Source organism: Oncorhynchus masou, chromosome 16 (genome assembly GCF_036934945.1).
Source record: "Oncorhynchus masou masou isolate Uvic2021 chromosome 16, UVic_Omas_1.1, whole genome shotgun sequence".
In the NCBI taxonomy this organism is placed as follows: domain Eukaryota; kingdom Metazoa; phylum Chordata; class Actinopteri; order Salmoniformes; family Salmonidae; genus Oncorhynchus; species Oncorhynchus masou.
This window is the reverse complement of record NC_088227.1, coordinates 27,651,085-27,664,185: the sequence shown is the minus strand read 5'-3', so window position 1 is coordinate 27,664,185 and position 13,101 is coordinate 27,651,085. Positions and strand designations below refer to the sequence as shown.

General features: G+C 46.9%; 1 pseudogene; it reads right to left on the bottom strand.

Annotated features, from left to right (window-relative positions):
* Positions 1 to 16: 16 nt before the first annotated feature.
* On the bottom strand, positions 17 to 1,416 carry LOC135557297 (uncharacterized; annotated as a pseudogene).
* Positions 1,417 to 13,101: the final 11,685 nt, after the last annotated feature.

Sequence of the window (13,101 nt, the reverse complement as noted above, 5' to 3'; positions counted from 1 at the left end):
TGCACCAAGAGCAGAACTACAGGTATGCCGCGGGTATAACCAGCGCCCTTGCACACTGCATGGTGTTCATTACACCCTCCTGTAGTCCTAACATGGACCATCGGTACTGTTCAGTGGTCAAGCCAGCCCACAGACTGAGGCGGTGCAGCCTCGGATGCCACAGAGTTCCCCCGACCTGAGACAGCAAGTCCGGTCTCAGGGGAAGTTGCCAAGGTGTCCAAGGCAAAAGGGCCAGAAGAAGGCTGAACCAGTGTTGTCTGGTCCAGTATGGGGCTACCAGAAGCAGACGATGCTCTGCCATCCTGGTCATGTCCAGCACAGCCTGGATCAGGGGAAAAGGGGGAAAGCGTAAGCTCCAGCCCTGGCCAATTGTGGGCCAGAGCATCCAAGCCCAGCTCCGACATGGAGTACCACAGGGGGCAGTGTGCATTGTCCAGGGAGGCAAACAGATCCACCTGCACCCTCCCGAACTTGTCCCACAGGTGCTGCACCACCTGGGGATGTAGGCTCCAGTCCTAAGGTGGCAGGCCCTCCATCGAGAGCATATCCGCTGCCACATTAAGGATGCCAGGTATGTGCGCTGCGTGTAGAGACGCTAGGACGTCCCTCAGCCCAGAGAAGGAGCTCCCGTGCCATAATATGGAGTGGTGGCACCTCAGTCCACCCTGATGGTTGATGTAAGCCACCACTGTGGTGTTGTCCTTTCTCACCAGGACATGTCTCCCTTCAGATGTGGAAGGAAAAACTGCAGGGCCAGCATTACAGCTCGCAGCTCTGGGTGGGCGTCAGACGACTCTTGTCATTTACAGTAATGCCCAGCCCACTGATGTGGGTCAGGAGCACGTCTCTGTCTGACAGGACCTGGGTCCTGGTCAGGGCACAATCAGCCAATCGTCCAGGTAATTGAGGATCACCAATCCTCCAGACGTGAGAAGTACCAGGACAGCATCCATGCACTTTGTGAAAGTGCGGGGTGCCAAGGAGAGGCCAAAGGGAAGAACCATGAATTTGAAAGCGAATCGGAGGTGCTGCCAATGAGCTGGAGTGAACAGGAACATGGAAGTACACATCCATCAGGTCCAGTGTCACAAACCACTGGTCCCTGGACACGGCCTGCAACACGTGGGCAGGGGACAGCATGTGGAACCTCAGTACCTTCAAGTACCCATTGAGGTTCCGGAGGTCCAGAATCGGTCGGAACCCTCCGTCTCTTTCTGGGAGAACAAAATGAGTGGAGTAGAACCCACCTAGCCATTCTTCCTGAGAAAGACACCCTTGTCCAGGAGTGTGGAAATCTCCAGCCGCAGGGTTTTCTTCAGGGGGTCGACCACCATGATGACACAAAGGCCCCTGAAGGAAGGAGGCCAGCACCAGAATTGGAGTCAGTACCCCTCGAACATTGAGGGCAACACCCATGGGGACTCCACACACTCCTCCCACTTTGCCCTTTGAGCCCGGGCGAAGCGGCCAAGGCCGGGTAAGGGTGTGTCAGGGGCCCGCCTCTCCTCTGGTGTCCCGAGCGCATGGGTCCCCCAGACACGTCCCTGTGGTGGTGACAGTTGACACCATCACACCTGTCACAAAGGGAAGCCATAAGCTCAGCCAAGTCAACAAGGCCACGGACAGGGGTCCCTGGGAGAGCTTATGTCGTGACCCGATTGGAGGAATAGGAACCCGGTGAGGGATATATTACCCAGTACCTCTACAAAGACAGGCTGTTGCTTCACCTCACATTGTGCCTCTCCCCTCTGTCATCCCTTAGCACGAGGTGATGGGGCAATAGAGGGACCCCACCGTCGTTCAGGTGCAATGGCGACGGTCTATCTGCCTTAGACCCAGTGCCTGAGGAGGTGGGATGAACCGTCTCAGGGTCCCCACGAACGTTATCGGTCTGCTCTAGAATGTCATCCACCCCTGGGCCAACGTCAGCCCTTGGGTGATGGGCAAATGTGATCTGGAGAGCAGCTGGCAGACGGGATTGGGCCAGCCGGACATGGTGCCAGGAGGTAACCACCTGCACCATGGCCCGGAGGAGCTCCTACGTGCCCTCCTGCAGCCAGGAAAACAGAGTCTGCAGGTAGGCCTGCAGCAGCATGGCTGTGTTGGTCAAGAGAGCTGAGGGACCCATATAGGCCTCTCGGAACTCAGCAGAGATGGGGACAGATGGAGAGTCCTCACTTGTTGTCCACCAGTTGATGTCCAGTGCAGTGGCTACCCAAGTGAGTAGGCCTCTCATAGCCTCTCCAGCCTGGTAGCCCCACTCACGTGGGGAACAGTGCCAGCATCGTCCCCCAGGAACAGCCTATCACTGGCCAACAGGGAACAGCTGTCATTGCCATCAAAGTTATTAACCTCCCGACGCAGGGCATGCACCCTCCATTCAAGGTGGTCCCAGAGGGCCGACTCATGCCTCCGTCCAGGACTGGCAGCAGATGGGTTCTGCCTGCGGTGGCTCTGGCCACGCTTCCTTGGAGGGGTGCTGGGCCCAGTAGAGGGACTAACAGCTCGCTGCCGCACCACTCATGAGGGAGGGAGCTCGTCCCCAGCCTGAGCCCCAGCCTGGTCGACACACTTGCGCATGGCCTCCAATCGCGCCAGGTGCAGGAGTTCTAAGAACACCACACAAAACAGGCATCCAGTATGGCTCAAACTCAGGCACTGCATACACGAGGCATGTGGATCCCCAAGAGGATGTCACCATCACACCTGTCACAAAGGGAAGCCATAAGCTCAGCCAAGCCACCAAGGCCACGGAGCAGGGGTCCGACGCCCTGGGAGAGCTATGTCTTGACCCGCTTGGAGGAATAGGAACCCAGTGAGGGATAAATGGCAGACAAAAAAACAGCAACCAGGTAATGGATTTGATATATGTGTTGTTTTTGTTTTGTTTTACGCCAACTGCGATTTTACCTAGCAGGTTTCATATCCAAGCAGAAAACAAAAAACAGCACAATATGATGGAGTAACTCCGCTAAGGAACTCCAAAGTTAATGTTTCAACATAGTGGCAGCCCACCACCATACTCTTACATTCTGCAGGAGAAAGACCAAGAAAACCCTGCAGGGGAATTAGCAGAGAACCCGTGTAGGGGAATTAGCAGAGAACCCGCGCCTATAGGCCTATATATAGGGCAGACCCCAGCCGTAAACGGGAGTAAATCTGTAAAAAACAGCAGCTGGTCATAAAGACAACAACACCACCAAAGTAACTGATGCAACAGGCCAAAGTAACTTAATAGTAACTTAATAGATGTATGATCCACAGGCACACCATAGCTGATTGTATTGCTTTGAAAGAGAGAGGATGTGTCCTAAATGGCACTCTTTTCTGCCCTATATGATATAAAAGTAGTGCATTGTATAGGGATTAGGGGGGTGCCATTTCAGGTAACACCCCTGATAACAGCAGGTTGCAACGACAGGATAGGAAATTCAATACTTCTATCTTCTTAACATTCATCCGCACTATCCTCTCTTCTTCATTGACTCACATTCATATCCATGTATTATAGCCCATACAATTGTTCCATGCAGCGGTACCAAAAACTGCACATGTGAGAGATTCTTCTGTCTGTGTCATATCCTCTATAATATGTTTCATGCATTTAAGTGAAAGTCAAGGTCTGGATGCTGTGCAAGCACTGCAGATCCTTTATTTAAAGAGGGCCAAAAGGCCATGGTGGCTTGATTAAGTCCAGGCCTAAATCATTTTCCACACGTGGATCTCACATTATAAAACTGAGCCATCTTTTTCAGTCCAGCTCCCAAATACCATGAAATTTTAAAAAACAAAAACAAGGATATTGGCTGCACCATATTCATCAAGAGCGACCCAATTTCCATATATTTGGGTGACGGACACAACAATGCTAAATTACAAGGTTATAAAAACATCAATTACAACAATTTGCGGCCACGGTACAAACACACAGGTTCATGAACTGTTTTCTACATGCTGCTGCTTTTGTGTGTGTGTCATTTTGAATAAGTAGGTCATGCTCTGTTTGGGCTGGAAAATGTTAGCCCTCATTCTGCAGAGATTAAATCATCGCTATGGGAATCAGTAGAAAGTGTGAGAGAGAGACAGTGAGAGAGAGAGTGAAATACCACAGTGTGCAATCAGAGCAGCAAGATTTGTGACCTGTTGCCACAAGAAAAGGGCAGCCGGTGAAGAACAAACACCATTGTAAATACAACCTGTATTTATGGCTATTTATTTTCCCTTTTGTACTTGAACTATTTGCACATCATTACAACACTGTATATATACATAACATGACATTTGAAATGTCTTTATTCTTTTGGAACTTTTGGAAGTATAATGTTTACAGTTAATTTGTCATTGTTTATTATCTATTTCACATGCTTTGGCAATGTAAACATGTATTTCCCATGCCAATGAATTGAATTTGAATTTAAATTGAATTGAGAGAGAGAGAGAGAGTTGAGGCTAGGGTTAAGATTGAACCGGGATGTGGATATGAAGCTAGGGTTGGGTTGGGTTTGAACTGGGATGTGGGTATGAAGTTAGGGTTGGGTTAGGTTTGTACTGGGATGTGGATATGAAGCTAGGGTTGGGTTAGGTTTGAACTGGGATGTGGATATGAAGCTAGGGTTAGGGTTGGGTTTGAACTGGGATGTGGATATGAAGCTAGGGTTGGGTTAGGGTTAGGTTTGAACTGGGATGTGGGTATGAAGTTAGGGTTAGGGTTGGGTTTGAACTGGGATGTGGATATGAAGCTAGGGTTGGGTTGGGTTTGAACTGGGATATGGGTATGAAGTTAGGGTTGGGTTGGGTTGGGTTTGAACTTGGATGTGGGTATGAAGCTAGGGTTAGGGTTAGGGTTGGGTTTGAACTGGGATGTGGATATGAAGCTAGGGTTAGGGTTGGGTTTGAACTGGGATGTGGATATGAAGTTAGGGTTGGGTTGGGTTTGAACTGGGATGTGGATATGAAGCTAGGGTTGGGGTTGGGTTTGAACTGGGATGTGGATATGAAGTTAGGGTTGGGTTAGGTTTGAACTGGGATGTGGATATGAAGCTAGGGTTGGGGTTGGGTTTGAACTGGGATGTGGATATGAAGCTAGGGTTGGGTTAGGGTTAGGTTTGAACTGGGATGTGGATATGAAGCTAGGGTTAGGGTTAGGGTTGGGTTTGAACTGGGATGTGGATATGAAGTTAGGGTTAGGGTTGGGTTTGAACTGGGATGTGGATATGAAGCTAGGGTTGGGGTTGGGTTTGAACTGGGATGTGGATATGAAGTTAGGGTTGGGTTTGAACTGGGATGTGGATATGAAGCTAGGGTTAGGTTGGGTTTGAACTGGGATGTGGATATGAAGCTAGGGTTGGGTTGGGTTTGAACTGGGATATGGGTATGAAGTTAGGGTTGGGTTGGGTTTGAACTGGGATGTGGATATGAAGCTAGGGTTGGGGTTGGGTTTGAACTGGGATGTGGATATGAAGTTAGGGTTAGGGTTGGGTTTGAACTGGGATGTGGATATGAAGTTAGGGTTGGGTTGGGTTTGAACTGGGATGTGGATATGAAGCTAGGGTTAGGGTTGGGTTTGAACTGGGATGTGGATATGAAGTTAGGGTTAGGGTTGGGTTTGAACTGGGATGTGGATATGAAGTTAGATTTGGGTTAGGGTTGGGTTTGAACTGGGATGTGGATATGAAGCTAGGTTTAGGGTTGGGTTAGCTCTACACAAGCTATTGCATGTCAAAACAGCTGCAGTTGATAATAGTTTGTTGATAGTTTAAGCTTCTATAAACCATCTGTATGGCACTATCCAATTAAAGTGGGACCAAATGTCTAAAAAAGCCTACACTAACTGTTAGCCCCATGTTGTGTTATGGAACAACATTTCTGTTGCAGTACTTTATCAGAACCCTGACTTAAGTTAGCCATTGAAGGTTAGTCTTGTATCCTTGGCGAAAGGCTCTGGAATGGAGGGACCGACCAAGCCGCAAGGCAGCACACGACCGAACAGGAGCCAAAAACAACAGGCTGAGGAAAACACTTCACTTTCCAAACGTAGGGCTACATTTCATGACAGGAAATTTAAGACCTGGGGATTGTCTACTGGAGGCATAATATTTACTGAATTCCACAGATGACATAATATCCATTATTATAGACTCAACTCAGGTCTGTTGTTTTATGGAAGTTTGGATGAGGTACTGAGCGCCTCACTCTTGCTCTTAGCTCATTCAGTCCTGGGTAATTATGAAGCACAGACCCCAGGTGCCATCTAGAAACTAAAAGGGTTCTTCAGCTGTCTCCATAAACCCTTTGAAGAACCCTTTTTGTTTTCATGTAGAACCCTTTCAGTTCCCAGTAGAACCCTTTTGGTTCCAGGTAGAACCCTTCCCACAGAGGATTCTACATGGAACCCAAAAGATTTCTACCGGGAACCAAAAAGGGTTCTACCGGAACCAAAAAGGGATCTTCTATGGGAACCCTATTTTCTAAAGAGTGTAAGGATTATATCAGCTCCTTGGAACAGGTATGGCTCACGTATCAACCCATCACGCTAGTACAGCTGGAGCTGTGGGGGTAACTGGCTATTGTCCTCATAGGGTCCGCTGAGGCTCGCAGTGGCTCGCCCTGCCAGATTCATTTAAAGTTTTTTAGAGGGGAGGGAAGGGGAGGAGGTGCAGGGTGATGGCTCAATGACACTCTCAGTGCACTGACACATGATCATGTTTGTGTACAGTGTTGAGGAGATATGAGAGAGAGGGACAGAGAGTGACATAGTGCTAAATCAGAAAGGGAAGAAGACAGCTGGACTTGGACCAATTGGAGGCCTGAACACCCCTGAGATATAGTCACATTAGTTACAGTACTGAGAGATGAGGGATAGGGGATACAAGAATAAGAAAGCGAGGGGAGAGAAAAGAGAAGGGTGTGAGGAAAAGAGGGAGAGTGGAGGCAGGGAGGGGGGGGTGAACAAGGAAGGAGGGTGGGACAAAGAAAGTGGAGAGGAGGAAGAGATAGAGGGATAGAGGAGGGATAGAGGAGGGATAGAGGAGGGATAGAGGAGGGATAGAGGATGGATAGAGGAGGGATAGAGGAGGGGAGCAGACAGACAGAGTAAGGGAAGATGGGAGACTGGGGAGATGTTTTTCCTGCCAGATTTATTAATGTCATGCGGTTTTGGAGAAGTCTTCAGCCTCAGCTTAGGTTTCCGTGGAAATGCTGCTTCCATTCCATCTTACCATTAAAAAGTCTGCATCGCAGTGCACCATTACAGACCTGGGTTCGATCCCGGGCTGTATCACAACCGGGAGTCCCACAGGGCGACGCACAATTGACCCAGCGTCGTCCGGGTTAGTGAAGCTTTTGGCCGGGGGGGGCTTTACTTGGCTCATCACGCTCTAGCGACTAGTTGTAGCGGGCTGGGTGCCATGCAGGCTGACCTTGGTCGTCAGTTGAACGTGTTTCCTCTGACACATTGGTGTGGCTGGGGTTAAGCAGGCGGGTGTTAAGAAGCGCGGTTTGGTGGGTTATGTTTTTATTTTTTTAACCCCCTTTTCTCCCCAATTTCGTGGTTTCCATTTGTAAGTAGTTACTATCTTGCCTCATCGCTACAACTCCCGTACGGGCTCGGGAGAGACGAAGGTCTAAAGCCTTGCGTCCTCCGAAACACAACGCAACCAAGCCGCACTGCTTCTTAACACAGCGCCCATCCAACCCGGAAGCCAGCCGCACCAATGTATCGGAGGAAACACCGTGCACCTGGTGACCTTGGATAGCGTGCACTGAACCCGGCCCACCACAGGAGTCGCTGGTGCGCGATGAGACAAGGACATCCCTACCGGCCAAACCCTCCCTAACCCGAACAACACTAGGCCAATTGTGCGTCACCCCACGGACCTCCCAGTCGCGGCCGGCTGCGACAGAGCCTGGGCGCGAACCCAGAGTCTCTGGTGACCACTGCGCCACCTGGGAGGCTGGTGGGTTATGTTTTGGAGGACGCGACCTTTGCCTCCCGAGCCCATTGGGGATTTGCAGCAATGAGTCAAGATAGAATAATAATAGAAAGAAAATGAAAATAATATAGAAAACTAGAGGAGAGTTAGAACTTAGTGTTTTAATGGAGAAGCGAGGGGAGGAGTCACTTAACTTAGTGTTTTAATGGAGAAGAGAGGGGAGGAGTCACTTAACTTAGTGTTTTAACAGAGAAGCGAGGGGAGGAGTCACTTAACTTAGTGTTTTAATGGAGAAGAGAGGGGAGGAGTCACTTAACTGAGTGTTTTAACAGAGAAGAGAGGGGAGGAGTCACTTAGTGTTTTAACGGAGAAGAGAGGGGAGGAGTCACTTAACTTAGTCTTTTAACGGAGAAGAGAGGGGAGGAGTCAGTTAACTTATTGTTTTAATGGAGAAGAGAGGGGAGGAGTCACTTAACTTAGTGTTTTAATGGAGAAGAGATGGGAGGAGTCACTTAACTTAGAGTTTTAACGGAGAAGAGAGGGGAGGAGTTACTTAACTTAGTGTTTTAATGGAGAAGAGAGGGGAGGAGTCACTTAACTTAGTGTTTTAACGGAGAAGAGAGGGGAGGAGTCACTTAACTTAGTGTTTTAATGGAGAAGAGAGGGGAGGAGTCTCTTAACTTAGTGTTTTAATGGAGAAGAGAGGGGAGGAGTCACTTAACTTAGTGTTTTAATGGAGAAGAGATGGGAGGAGTCATTTAACTTAGTGTTTTAATGGAGAAGAGAGGGGAGGAGTCACTTAGAGTTTTAACGGAGAAGAGAGGGGAGGAGTCACTTAACTTAGTGTTTTAACGGAGAAGAGAGGGGAGGAGTCACTTAACTTAGTGTTTTAATGGAGAAGAGAGGGGAGGAGTCACTTAACTTAGTGTTTTAACAGAGAAGCGAGGGGAGGAGTCACTTAACTTAGTGTTTTAATGGAGAAGAGAGGGGAGGAGTCACTTAACTTAGTGTTTTAATGGAGAAGAGAGGGGAGGAGTCACTTAACTTAGTGTTTTAATGGAGAAGAGAGGGGAGGAGTCACTTAACTTAGTGTTTTAATGGAGAAGAGAGGGGAGGAGTCACTTAACTTAGTGTTTTAACGGAGAAGAGAGGGGAGGAGTCACTTAACTTAGTGTTTTAACAGAGAAGAGAGGGGAGGAGTCACTTAGTGTTTTAACGGAGAAGAGAGGGGAGGAGTCACTTAACTTAGTCTTTTAACGGAGAAGAGAGGGGAGGAGTCAGTTAACTTAGTGTTTTAATGGAGAAGAGAGGGGAGGAGTCACTTAACTTAGTGTTTTAATGGAGAAGAGAGGGGAGGAGTCACTTAACTTAGTGTTTTAACAGAGAAGCGAGGGGAGGAGTCACTTAACTTAGTGTTTTAATGGAGAAGAGAGGGGAGGAGTCACTTAACTTAGTGTTTTAACGGAGAAGAGAGGGGAGGAGTCACTTAACTTAGTGTTTTAACAGAGAAGAGAGGGGAGGAGTCACTTAGTGTTTTAACGGAGAAGAGAGGGGAGGAGTCACTTAACTTAGTCTTTTAACGGAGAAGAGAGGGGAGGAGTCAGTTAACTTAGTGTTTTAATGGAGAAGAGAGGGGAGGAGTCACTTAACTTAGTGTTTTAATGGAGAAGAGAGGGGAGGAGTCACTTAACTTAGAGTTTTAACGGAGAAGAGAGGGGAGGAGTCACTTAACTTAGTGTTTTAACGGAGAAGAGAGGGGAGGAGTCACTTAACTTAGTGTTTTAATGGAGAAGAGAGGGGAGGAGTCACTTAGAGTTTTAACGGAGAAGAGAGGGGAGGAGTCACTTAACTTAGTGTTTTAATGGAGAAGAGAGGGGAGGAGTCACTTAACTTAGTGTTTTAACGGAGAAGAGAGGGGAGGAGTCACTTAACTTAGTGTTTTAACGGAGAAGAGAGGGGAGGAGTCACTTAACTTAGTGTTTTAACGGAGAAGAGAGGGGAGGAGTCACTTAACTTAGTGTTTTAATGGAGAAGAGAGGGGAGGAGTCACTTAACTTAGTGTTTTAATGGAGAAGAGAGGGGAGGAGTCACTTAACTTAGTGTTTTATTGGAGAAGAGAGGGGAGGAGTCACTTAACTTAGTGTTTTAATGGAGAAGAGAGGGGAGGAGTCACTTAACTTAGTGTTTTAATGGAGAAGAGAGGGGAGGATTGATAATGACTTTCCTCTCTGACTATATGTGGGGTCTGAAGCCAATCAAACTCACATTGGTCGTTTAGACACACACACACACACACACACACACACACACACACACACACACACACACACACACAGACTCTTTATTGGCCCATAAACTACATGAGGATTATGGGTAATGAATACCATGGTTTAACCTGGGTGCTACGGAAAAGGCTATACAGAAAGACACTCCTGACCTGCAAACCAACATTTAATTTCAGAAATTGTTCAAATTAGATTAAAGTTAAGGTTAGGATTAGATTTAGATTTAGTTTAGTTGTTTTGCAGGTCAGCAGTGTCCTTATAGCCTCTCCCAGGTGCTACATTAAACCTCACTGTGATCTTGTCGTAGCAGAATCTGTATTTTACATCTAAAAGACATGTATGAAGTGATCTTGACACATATACAGTAGATCTTTACTTTAGTGTCTTTGTTAAATCACCAACGAAGTCAGTTTGAAACACTGTGCTGGATTAATGAGACCCCAGAGCAGTTAGCCGTCCCCTCTACCGCCAAGTCAGAGATCAGAGCCACCCCTGTTCAAAGTCATTACTTTGATGGTTACTTTAGTGAACTCTTTAAAAACATGATGTGATTTTCAATCTTTGGCCCTATATGCAAGCAGCTGCAAAGGGGTTAGTACTTTTTATCTTGAGGAATGTTATCCCCCCCCCCCTAGCTAATCAGAAAGAGAGATGTAAGACTCTTTAATGAGCGGTATAAATCAATGCAGGGAGCTGACAGATAGCAAGAGGCTAATGATGTTAACCAGGCTACAAGTCTATGGTTCAAAGAGAGAGAGGATGATGGAGTGAGAGATGGACAAGGAGGGAGAAGGAAAGAGAGAGAGGGGGACGGAGAGAGACAGAGATGAGAAAGGTGGTGAGGAAGAGAGAGGATGAGAAGGGGTAGTAAGAGAAAGATGTATCCTTAAACATCCCCCAAATGATCCAGTTTGAAAACCGGAGCGTTGAAATGACCACAGAACCGATCCTGGCAGTGAGACCCCATTCCCCACATGAAGCCATTCGATCCAGAGCCCAATTACCCGCACTACTACTTTGAACTCACAGCTGCTTTAATGTTGTATTGAATGTAATGTAATGAGTTTAGTTGCAGACAGACACAGTACATAAAAATGAAGAGCCATTAGCCAATCAGAATGACTCAACTCTGTGTTAGCCCAATGAGCCAAAGACTGAGAACTAAAATGTCATCAAGGCTCAGGCAAGGTCAGGCTACTCGCCATTCAAAAATTGTTCAGGGAAAGTCCTCCACTGCACTTGTTTTGGGCCAAATTACTCAGTTTTTCTATTACTTCATTGTTATTATCATGAGCTTCTGAGATAAATACTCTGGTACGTCATTGGATTGGTCCATGCCAGGAGAAGCCCTAAAGTATGGTTACAAACTGTTTCTTTGATATAGTCAAACCACAGGTCTGGCAGCAGCCTCTTTCTTTGACAAGTTTATTGTTTTTGGAAGCAATTGTTACACATCTTAGTCCTCTAAACATTGGCGATCACAATAATGATGTTCGACGATGTTCCGGCGAGGAAATCGGTAAAGTTATTAAAATATTTACACTGTCTTGACAGAGTTCAGAGTGATGCCTCTTAATTTGTTCCTTTGAGGTTTCCATGGCAACCACAAATGTAACAATCAGAGAGGAACAATAAGGGCCTAAGAGGACCTGGGAATCAAACCCTAAACATTCTTTGAACAGAGCATAATGTTCACCTGTTGATGATCACTCTGACTCTACTCCCTGTTCTTCTTGTTATCCAGCAGCTGTAAAATAAATGTCTTCTTCTGTTTCTTTCCTTTTCCTCTCCGATGAATGAGAGGAGACGTGCTCACTGGGGGCTTCTCTTTCCCTTCTCTGCCTCATCGCCTCTCTTCATCTCTTCAGCTAATTCCTCCTTTCTTTATCGGGCCTCTAAAAACAACCATTATTCCGCCTCAGGGGGCTGACACCTTAGGTGAGTTAGATGACAGTTATTTCATTAAATGGACCAACTTCTTTAAAGTAAGTGAAGCCAGAGCAGCAGTTATTCACTTTAAGCTTTTTCAACATTGTTACTGTCAAACTTGATCTTATCTAACTCACCATTGATCTGTCCAATGGTTTATAATGTTTTGGCAATGTGGCTCCATATCCAATGTCACACCGAAGGATGGCAGAATTAAAGTGAACACAGCCAAATGATTTGCACAGTGTGCTATAACTGTGCCAGTTATAGCTAGAAAGATGAAAAGGCACTTGAAAACAAAGGCAGTTTTCCAAGAGCAAGGAGTTACTCATTTCCCTCAGTCCCGAAGTGGGAAAAACGTCCCCTACAGAAATAGGTGACAAGCAGTTGCAGAACAAAACACAGACACCCATTTCCTTCTCAGTATGGGACCATGAGATGGAAGAGGGTTCGGTATTCTCACTCCCTTTCTCTCCTTCCCCACTTCATCTGTCAAAGAGTGCACGGGAGAGGGATATAAACGTGGGTTAACTGTGTTACAGGTGGAATATGTGCGTTATTCTATAGGAATTCATGGATGCCCCTGGGCAAGTGACTGTTTCACTGCTACGGTCTCAAAGTATCAGACAGATGTGTTGGTAGGGAATGTTGATGAGGGATTGGTTTGGGAAAAAAGAAAGAAGTCAAATTCAAGAGTGTCTGCATTCCCTCTGGCAATTGATCTGATTATAATTGATTGATACCATACTACAGTATCATTAATCAGAGAGTGAATTCATTCACCTGGTTTTCCAGATCTCCCTCGGTCTAAAGTCATTTCACAGATGGTGTTCCACCGCAGCCCCATGAACTGCAGTCCAGAGGCCAGTGACTGAGGGGCTAGGTATTTTCAGAGTGTGATTGAAACAGGATCAACTAGTGGTCTCTATTTCAGGAATACAATACAGGATAATCTC